Below are 11,442 nucleotides of genomic sequence, written 5' to 3'. Positions count from 1 at the left end.
GGGGTAGTGGAAACCCACGGTCAATCACATCATCCACAATGCAGATCCACATCAATAATGATGCCCAACCCTGTTGACACTCCTAAAAGAAAAAAAACAACTGCCCATGAAACTTCCAAACACATCAAATTTTAATCTCCCAGTCCCACTGCCACAAAATAAGCAAAGGGGCAGGGTCTTGGGATGACAGTGACATCATTGACCATATATGGAACATATTTGGTGAATGACGTTACAGGGATTAGTAAATTGAATTTTTAAATAAACACACCACTATTTGTTTTGTGGCCCAAGATATGAACTAGGAGGGCTAAATAGACTCTTTGAGATTGGAATTTGTACCATTTGTATGAAAATAAAAATTATGCAAAATATGTGTGCATAAGGTGTCAATTAATTAAAGTGTTCACCAATGCCATAAGTCTGCCAAGCAAAATAGGTGAGTTGGAAGCTTTGGTGCACGAAGAGAACTATGATTTAATCGGTATCACTGAAACTTGGCTTCATTCTTCACATGACTGAGCCATTAATATTCCTGGCTATGTTCTATGTCCGAGAGACAGGATAAAAAGGAAAGGTGGTGGTGCCTGTCTCTATGTGAGAAGTGATCTCAGAGCGAGTGTGAAAGAGGACCTAGTTGATGGAAAGTGTGATGAGACTGAAGCATTATGGGTGGAACTGCACATGGGGGTGTGTACTACAAAGGTAATCCTTGGAGTTTGTTACAGGCCACCCAGGGTTAATGAGGAGGTGGAGACTCAGCTCCTTGTACAGATCAAAAGAGCTGCAAGGGCTGGGACAGTGATAATAAGGGGGGATTTTAGATACCAATAAATTGACTGGAGCAATGGCACTGCAGGAACAGTTAAAGGGCAAAAAGTTATAAACCAACTACAGGATAATTTTATGGTACAGTTCATAGAGGCCCCAACTAGGAAAGATGCTCTGCTGGACTTGGTAATCTCAGACCATGCAGAGCTTATTACTAATGTCCATATAAAAGAACATCATGGTAGCAGTGACCATAACATGATTTCATTTATTGTTAGCTGTAAACAACAAGCACATAAGGGAAAAATAAAAATGCTCAAGTTTAAAAGAGTTAATTTTCCAAAGCTGAGAGCTGTTCTTCAAGACTTAGACTGGGAGGGAATATTGGCATCAATGAACATAACACAGAAATTGGAGTTCTTCAAAAAGACTGTATGTGAACACACTGCAAAATATATTCCTATGGGCAACAAGTTTAAAAGGCTAAAAATGAAACGTATGTGGCTTACGGCCAAAGTTAAAAAAAACTATAAATAATAAGAAAAGAGCTTTTATTTAATATAAAAATAAAGGAAAGCTAACATTGTTTAAAACATACAAAAAATATAACAGAATATGCAAAAAGACAGATTGCAAAAGATAGCAGGACAATCCCCCAAAAATTCTTCAGATATATTAATAGTAAAAGGTCAGGCTCGAGCATGTAGGTCCTTTACAAAATAATCTAGAGTGGGTGACTGGGGACTAAGAGAAGAAAAATCTATTAAATACCTTCTTCAGCTCTGTGTATACAAAGGAGCATGGGGGAGCTCTTGTCCATAATGGGCATGGTATTGACACAGCTCTAGATGATCCACAGTGGCTCACAACTGATATGATTCAGAAATACTTAGACAGAATAAAGGTGAATATAGCACCTGGACCAGATGGCATACACCCACAGGTCCTTAAGGAATTGAGCTCTGTCATTTCAAAGCCAATGTTTCTCTTTAATGATTGGCATAGTACCACTGGATTGGCTGCTTAGATATAAAAAGGGATCAAAATCTTTACCAAGTAATTATAGACCTGTTAGTTTAACATCTATAGTTGGGAAGATACTGGAGAGTTTAATAAAAGATCACATAGATGAGTTCTTGCTGTAAAAAAATATTTTAAGCAACAGACGGCATGGATTCATGAAACACAGAAGTTGTCAAACACATCTGATTTCTTTTTATGAGGAGGTGCGCAAAACCTTGGACAGAGGGGTGGGTTATTAATGGTGTACCCCAAGGTTCAGTGTTGGGACACTTACCTTTTAATAGATTTATAAACAATATAGGGTCTGGGATTAAAAATCCCATTTCAGTCTTTGCAGATGACACCAAACTGTGCAGTGGAATAACATCCTTACAGGATGTCTTCAACTTACAAGCTGACCTCAATGCACTGTTTAATTGGGCAACTATGTGGCAAATTATTAGTATTATTATTATACAGTATTTATATAGTGCCAAAAAGTTTGCTCAGCGCTGTACATTATAGTGGGGGACAGTATATGAGACAATACAGTAACAATACAATACATGAGGGGTTCGAGGGCCCTGCTCCTTGCAAATGAGGTTTAATGTTGATAAATGTAAGGTTATACACTTGGGGGCTAAGAATATGCATGCATCATACATACTGGGGGAGTACAACTGGGGGAATCAATGGTGGAGAAGGATCTGGGAGTTCTGGTAGATCACAAGCTTAATAATGGCATGCAATGCCAAGCTGCGGTTTCTAAAGCCAGCAAAATCCTCTCTTGTATTAAAAGAGGTATAGACTCCAGAGAGAGAGATATCATTTTACCCCTGTGCAAGACCTCATCTGGAATATTCAGTTCAGTTCTGGGCACCAATTCACAAAAAGAATATTGGGGAACTAGAGAAAGTGCAGAGAAGGGCAACCAAACTGATAAGAGGCATGGAGGAGCTCAGCTATGAGGAAAGATTAGAGAACTGAATTTATTCTGTCTTGAGAAGAGGATATTAAGGAAGGATATGACCAAAATGTCATATAGTGAACTTGGTGTAGATTTAGGGGGCACTCTTTACGTCTGGAGGAAAAGAGATTTAATCTCCAAATACGGAAAGGTTTCTTCATAGTAAGAGCTGTGAAAATGTGGAATAGACTCCCTCAAGAGTTGGTTCTGGCCAGTTCAGTGGATTGCTTTAAAAAAGGCCTGGATTCTTTCTTGGATACACATAATATAACTGGTTACTAACATTCAGGCCCGGACTGGGACAAAAAATAGGCCCGGGCATTTTAGACTGAGCAGTCAATTTTTCCAGGGGGGAGGGGGGCCTTCGCAGGGCAGTTGGTGATGCATTATTCACAGTTGGAGTTGGTCCTCCGCACTGCAATGTAAAGGAGCACTGTGATATAAAGGGGACTGCATTGTAAAGGGGCACTGTATTGATTACAATGCCCCTTTACAGCGCAGTCCCCTTTACATTACAGTGCCCCTACAGATCTAATCAAAGTGCCCTCTATAATTTCAAAGAGATTGTCAATCCGGCAAAGAGACATCCCAATCCAACAAAGAGACATTGCCCATATAGCAAACAGAAAGCCCAGTCTAGCAAACAGACATCCCCATATAGCAAAGAGACATCCCAGCTAGCAAAGAGATAGCTCGTCCAGCAAAGAGACAGCTCGTCCAGCAAAGAGACAGCCTGTCCAGCAATGAGACAGCCCGTCCAGCAAAGAAACAGCTGTCCACCAAAGAGACAGCCCGTCCAGCAATGAGACAGCCCGTCCAGCAATGAGACAGCCCGTCCAGCAATGAGACAGCCCATCCAGCAATCAGACAGCCCATCCAGCAAAGAGACAGTCCATCCAGCAATGAGACAGCCCATCCAGCAGAGACAGCTCACCCAGCAAAGAGGCAGCCCAATTCACCGCCGAGCTGTAACAGTGTGCAGGCGGGTGAAGGAGAGAGGCCACCGTTGTCCCTTCAGTGCGGCTGTGTGCAGCGGCTGGCTGAGGAGGTGTGTGTGTGTGGTTGAACTGGATGGACTTCTGACTTTTTTCAGCCAGACTAACTATGTAACTATATGAGATGACACATGAAGCTTGCACAGGAGAAAGGACAGCTCTGAATTTCTGAAATGATCAACAGGTATTTTTGGCACTTATGAAACAATTATTAGCAATGGCAGAAATTGAATCTGCCTTTTGGATTTTGCCAGTCCTCCCACAAGCTTTTAATTCCTTAGGTTTTCTTTTTGAAGAAAAAAATAATATTTGACAAATTCCTGTCAGTGGGGTGTTCCTCATTTTGTTTTTACTTTGAAGCATTCTTTCCTTCTTTTTGGTGTGGGTGGATAAACAAAGTCTGGTTCAGTTTCCTGATGTGGCAGATACTTGTAGGGATGTCATTATGTTGTTCATTTGTTGTTGCTATTAACTCTGTTTTCTGTTAAAGCAGAGGAAAATGCAATGTCCGTTTCATTTGTAGCCCCCAACAGGAAATGCTAGGTGAAAGAAAAAAATAAGAATATAGCAAAAAAAAAAAAATACGAATAAGAAAAAAATAAATATGTACCTTACACCCCAGTTCCAATTGATTTTGCCTAGACGAGGGTGACATTATTGGTGACGTGACATCAATGGGTCCTCTTGTGGGCTCTTGGGAATGCCAAGGAGTCCAAATCTCACTTTAGCTACTTTTGTACAGTGCTGTAGCAACTTCTTCCGAGAAATCAGCTTTTTGGTATTCCCGGGATCATGGGAGAAGACCTAGTGGCATCACACACATCTACAGGAAATGGCCAGGCAGCATGTAAAGAGGTGTACAGTGACTTGTTTATTTTAGGTATACAGTACAATTTTTATGGGTGTGTTCTGCATTATTTAGAGATTACAGCATATATTAGTTATCTTATTTTTATTGTTTTCATCTACATCCTATTGTATTTGTGAGGGCACATTTATTGGAGCACTTTTTTTGCTTTTGATATAAACAAAATAAGAATATCTAAAAAATACTTGACAAAGCAAAAATACAAACAGAATATACAACCCACACACAAAAACACAAGTACTTGACAAAGAAAAAATACCAGCAGCATACACAACCCATACAGACACAAATAAAACCCCAGAACCCAACCAAAAAAAACAAACAAGAGAAAAAGAAAATTGCGCATGCAAAGCATGATGCAACCACAAAAATTGATAAAACCATCTAAGGTTCAAAGGGAATTCCCTTGTGAGCTGCTCAAAAGATTTAAGTGAACCCTTTTCATATAACTGCGAAAGAGTACAAACTCCTACTTGTTCCCATCTCTCAAAAGCCTGCAGGGTAGATAACTCAGGGAGACTATCATTACCCCAGATGGGAGAATATTTAGTAAAGGGAGAAACCCCCAACAACGTCTTGACAGAATACCAAACCTTAAACAGCAGTATGCAGGTGGGCATGTTGGAAAAAACAATACGCCTTGACATCCCCTCCAAAGCATGTAATGGTGAGCACCCCTGAAGCATAGACGGCGGATGGGAAGCAGCGCCAATGCGGGCTAATGTTCCTGTATGTCAGCCCGCATCGATGGCTCCTGCGTGGCTCACAAAGCGAGTGCCTGAGAGCCTGGTGATTGGTGTGTCACTCAGACACAGCGGATCACATTACTGCCGTGTTCAGGAGATCACGTGGTGTTTTACCATGTGACTGCTGTGACCAATCACAGCACTCACATAGTAAACACTAGAAACTGAAAGTAAAGATCGGTTCTCTCTGCTCTCAGTGTGAGAGCAGAGAGAAGAGATCCTGCAGTATGTGAGTGTTCAGCAGCCTGTCAGGCTGCTTGCACACTCACACACTGCAGTGCTAGCCACCCCAGTGCCCCAGTTTAGTGCCCCAGTGTCCCTGGTCACTGCCCCACCATAACAATAATAAATAATGCAGGGAGGCACTGTCACCTGTCCCAGTGTGCACAAAACACCCCCATACACCATACCAATGTTCTGATCACTGCCATACCAGTGTCCTGATCACCGCAATACCCCAAACACCCTGATCACTGCCATATGCCATGCCAGTACCCAGATCATCTTCATACACCATACCAGCACCCTGATCACTGCCATACACCATACCAGCACCCTGATCACCACCATACACCATAACAGTGCCCTGATCACCACCATACCCCATACCAGGATCCTGATCACCGCTACATCCCACACCAGCATCCTGATCACCCCATATGCCATACCAGTGTCCTGAACACCGCCATACCCCATACCATCACCCTGATCACCAACATACCCCATACCAGCATTCTGATTACTGTCATATTCCCATACCAGTATCCTGATCACCCTCATACCAAATAACAGCATCCTAGATACTGCCATACCAGTTTCCTGATCACTCCCATACCCCATACCAGCATCCTGATCACTGCCATATGCCATACCAGCGTCCGGCATTTTAGGATCTCAACTGATCCATTTTCAAATATATATACCATAGTTTGTAGACTTTATAGCTTTCACACAAACTAAATAATATAAACTGTTTTGGGTTATTTTACCCCCAGACTGTACCAGAATACATTTGGGCCTAAATTTATGAAGAAAAATTATCTATTTGACAAAATTTTATAACAAAAACTAAGCACAAAATGCTTGTTGTTCCAAATTTTTGGTAGTTTTTCATTTATATAGCAAAAAAAACAAAAAAAAAACAGTGGTGATAAAATACCAGCAAAAGAAAACTCTGTCTCAAAAAAAAAGGATAAAAATTTCATATGGGTACAGTGCTGCATTACTGAGTAATTGTCACTCAAAGTATAATAGTGCTGAAAGCTGAAAATTAGCCTGGACTGGAAGGGGGTGAAAGTGTCCGGACTTCCGGACTTGAAGTGGTTAAAGGCCAAGGCAAGATCTGCAGAGCACAAAGCCAGATCGATTCTGGACAATGAATTAAACGTTTTAGAATAACAAGTATGCTAATTTACAGTAGGAGTTAGCCTCCACCACATGTCCTACAGCCCTAATTCACTTCAGAGCCTTCCTAGCAAAGAGAGGCCATCCACATGTAAAGATCGACGAGATGGAAATCAGTCATATGTTGGATTAATCACATTATTGAACTCTCCTGTCACCAGAATAGGAAGCAAGGGAGAGACCTTGGCAAATGAAATAAGCTGAAAAAGCACTTCAGAATTATAGGGAGGAGGAATATATATAGTTAAAAAATCAATTCTAAATCAAATCACTGACATTGAAGAAAAATACATTTTCCATTCTCGTCCATTAGAGTCCTAGTGAAGGAGAATACCACATCATTATAGATTAAGATAGATACCCCCCATGAATAGGAGGCGTTAACAGAATGATAAGCATTCCGAACAAAACGTTGTTGCAGCCAATTGGTAGTGTCACGAGTACCGTGGGTCTCCTGCAAACAGACAACAGATGGACAGAAAGAAGCTATATAATCAAAAACAGCATTCCTATTCAAGGAAGCATTCATGCCACGTACATTTCAAGATAGAACACGAATATACTGTGTTTCCAAAATCAAAAGTAAAAGCAAACTATTTTAAATAGTCCGGGCCACTGACCCATGTATATCCATAAGCATGACTATACAATGCTGATGCTATTGAACCCAAAAGCATGCCAAATAATAACTGAAAAACATGCTTCAAAAAACAAAACAAAAACACACACACGGCTCCTCACAGGAAAACATCGTGAGGGGTTCGTAATCTAACAGCGAGTAAGGTAAGTGACTTACTTGTTATATTTCTGGGGTGTTTGTCTCCAATCACATGCAGTTTTATCAGGTAACACTACTACAACTGCAATCCAGACTATACAAAAAAAAAACAAAAAAAACCCATGTTACTGAATACTACAGTACTTCACTATTTCTTTAAACTTTGTTTTTAAATAAATAACACATTGGAGTAGTGTGACCATCTCTTTTTTCCACATATGCTGACAAAGAAGTGTAATACTACTCACTGTCAAAAGATGGCAGTCAAAACCGTGCAGCTTACTAGGAAATCATTTCAACACCCCATTTAAATATTACTACGTCAGCTAACATTTTTTGTCATAAATACACTGTTCATACTTATTTTAGATTAATTCTGTGTTTAGGGCCAGTTCGCACCATGCCCTGAGCTGAATCACACAGGAATGTGCTCAGTGGTGTATTTAGGATTTGTGCTGTCCTAGGCAACACAAAAATAGGATGCACCCCCCCCCCACCCCCGCCTGGCAAAGAGAGAGCCTAACACCTACCAACACCAGACAGTGATCAACAACACCCCTGCCCCCCCCCCCACCTGAGAGAGCCTTCCACTAACACCCCCCACCATGGCAACAAGGAGACACTCACCTTCACAGCTCTGGATATCCCTGGGAACAACAGTTGGGCTCTGCATACACCATCAAGCAGCCCGCAGCCTCTCTCGGGTTCCCACCTGGTCCCTATGCTGCATATGTCCCTTCTTCCAGGGCGCAGTGCTGCCCCTCTAAAAAATGCCACCATAGGCAAATGCCTTGTTTGCCTTGTGGTGAATATGTCCCAGAATGTGCTGCTTGTTCCTGTGTGATTCATCTGCTGCTCTGTGCTGTGCGATTTCAAGCCCATTAATTTGAATGGACTGAAATCGCACCATGCCGCATGTACTCTTGCAGTACATTATGTAATTCTCACTGCCACACACTGTCAGCTGCATTATACAATAGATAGGTCTGACTGACATTGTTTGAAAGCTGTGCTGTCCTTTTCATACTCTGGACCACTGCATTATGTAAGCTGTGCTGTACATAACATACTCCTGGTTATGGCACTAGTTAAGCTGGGCTGTATATTACATACCCATGAACAGTGTACTCTGTAAGCTATGCTCTATATTACATACTACTGACTGCTGAATTCTGTAAGCTGTTCTTTAAATTGCATACTCCTGTGTGCTACACTTTGTAATCTGTTCTGTACAATATATACTCCTGGTCATGGCACTTTTTAAGCTGTGCTGTACATTACATACTCATGATCACTGCACTCTGTAAGCTGTGCTCTATATTACATACTCCTAACTGCTGAACTCTGTAAGTTGTTCTTTAAATTACATACTCCTGTGTGCTACACTCTGTAACCTGTGCTGTACAGTGAGGAAAATAATTATTTGAGCCCCTGCAGATTTTCTAAGGTTGCCCACTTACAAACAAAATGAAGGGGCTATAATTTTTATCACAGGAATATTTTAAATGATAGAGACAGAATATCAACCAAAAAACACACAATACAAATGTTATACATTGAGTTGTAGTTCAGTGAGTAAAATAAGTATTTGATCCCGCATCAACCAACAATAATTCTGGCTCTCACAGACTGGCTCATGTGGTACACAGATTAGTTCTGTCAATTTAAGAAGGTGCTCCTAAAGACAACTCGTTACGTGTATAAAAGACACCTGTCAACAGAATCTCTTTTTTCCATTCAAATGCCCATTCCATCATGGGCAAGACCAAAGAGCTGTCAAAGGATGTCAGGGACAAGATTGTAGACATGCACAAGGCTGGAAGGGCTACAAGTTCATCAGCAAAAAGTTTGGTGAGAAGGATACAACTGTTGGAGTGATTATTTGCAAATGGAAAAAATACTAAATAACCATCAATCACCCTTGGCCTGGAGCTCCATGCAAGACTTCGCCTCATGGGGTAAGGATGATCATGAGAAAAGTGAAGGATCAGCCCAGAACTACAAGGGAGGAGTTTGTGAATTATCTCAAAGCAGTTGGGACCACAGTCACCAAACAAACTGGTAGCACAATAGTCCGCCATGGATTGAAATCCTGCAGCGCCCGAAAGGTCCTCCTCCTTAAGAAGGCACATGTACAGGCCTGTCTGAAGTTTGCCAATGAACATCTAAAGTATTCAGAGAAGGGTTGGGAGAAAGTGATGTGGTCAGATGAGACCAAAATTGAGCTCTTTGGCATTAAGTGTGTTTGGAGGAAGAAAAATGCTGACTATGACCCCAAGAACACCATCCCTACAGTCAATCATGGAGGTGGAAACACTATGCTTTTGGGGCTGTTTCTCTGCTAAAGGTACTTTGCTGCATTGAGGGGGCCTATGGACAGAGCCATATATTGTAAAATGTTGGATGAGAACCTTCTTCCCTCAGCCAGAACACTGGAGATGGGTTGTGGATGGGTTTTTCCAGCATGACTCAAAACATACTGCCAAGGTAACAAAGGAGTGGCACAAGAAGAAGCACATCAAGGTCAGGAAATGGCCTAGCCAGTATCCAGACTTTAATCCTATAGAAAATGTATGGAGGGATCTGAAACTTCAAGCCGCCAAGCAAAAAGCCAAGAAACCTTAAGGATTTAGAGATCTGTAAAGAAGAATGGATCATTCATTTGAATAGGATGCTGTGCTCAAGCTTCGTGCAAGGAAAAATTGTATGCACCTTTTCTGAAATGCATCCGCATTCAAACAGTATGGTCTTTTTGACCATGCAGTTTTCATGCGGTTCCCGCACCTGCAATCGTGCCATGATCGTGCAGCGTGATGAGATGTGGGGGGTGCCATTCTGAATGGCATTCCCCCCCCCCCCGTGTCTCACAAGAGACATGTGATGCGGCTGTGGGTAATTGTGGGAGTGGGAATTGTATCTATTGTGACAAATTGTACTTCTGTAGCCTAACTTGGGATACCAATACATATCTGGATCAGGAGGCTAGATGGGATGGAAAGTGAGGGAAGATTACCTCAGTGGAGTCAGAGGCAGAAAGAAAGAAAAACCTATCAGTGCAGAAAATAAAGTTTTAAAACAAGGCGAGATAATAATTAACACTCACCTGTTCTACAGCCCGCACTGCCAAGATCTAACTCCTGCTGTAGAATCTTCTGTATCTGACACATTTCTGGGTGTGCTGGGTGCCTGTCCCTCTCTGCACTACATCATTCACTTTTTTAGCTTCATGCGACACAAGGCTCAGGTGTGAACAGGCCCATTGAGAATAATGGGATTATTCAGCATTGGGGAATTGCGTGACTAAACACTCTGGTGCAAATAGTAATGTAATATCGTGGTTTTTGGATGGAAACACAATCCACAGAGGGGGACCAGGAACCCAACGCAACTGGAAAATGTATCAGATGAAGAAGATCTGTTAGCATCAATAGCCTTAAGTAGAGTGAAAACTAGTGATTTTTTTTAATAGGATCCCTTTAAAAAAAAACATTTAAACCCCTACTGCCTACTGGGCACTTATACTCCCTTCCTGTCCAGGCCAATTTTCAGCGCTGTCATACTTTGAATGACAATTACGTGGTCATGCAACACTGTACCCATATGAAATTTTTATCATTTTTTTTAGACAGACAGATTTCTTTTCCTGGTATTTTGAGTGTTTTATTTTTTGTGCTATAAACAAAAAAAGAGCAAAACATTTAAAAAACAAGTTTTTCTTTGTTTCTACTATAACATTTTGCAAACAGGTAATTTTTCTCCTTCACTGATGTGCGTTGATGAGGCTGCACTGATAGGCAGCACTGATGGGTACTGATAGGAGGCACTAATAGGTGGCATTGATAGGTGGCACTGATGAGCTGGCACTGATCATGTTGCACTGATAGGCGGCAATGATGGGCAGCACTGATGGG

Source organism: Staurois parvus, unplaced genomic scaffold, assembly GCF_062004578.1.
Source record: "Staurois parvus isolate SC_StPar_1 unplaced genomic scaffold, SC_StPar_1.0 ptg000336l, whole genome shotgun sequence".
Taxonomy (NCBI): Eukaryota; Metazoa; Chordata; class Amphibia; order Anura; family Ranidae; genus Staurois; species Staurois parvus.
The sequence above is the reverse complement of the archived record's forward strand: the minus strand, read 5'-3'. Positions refer to the sequence as shown.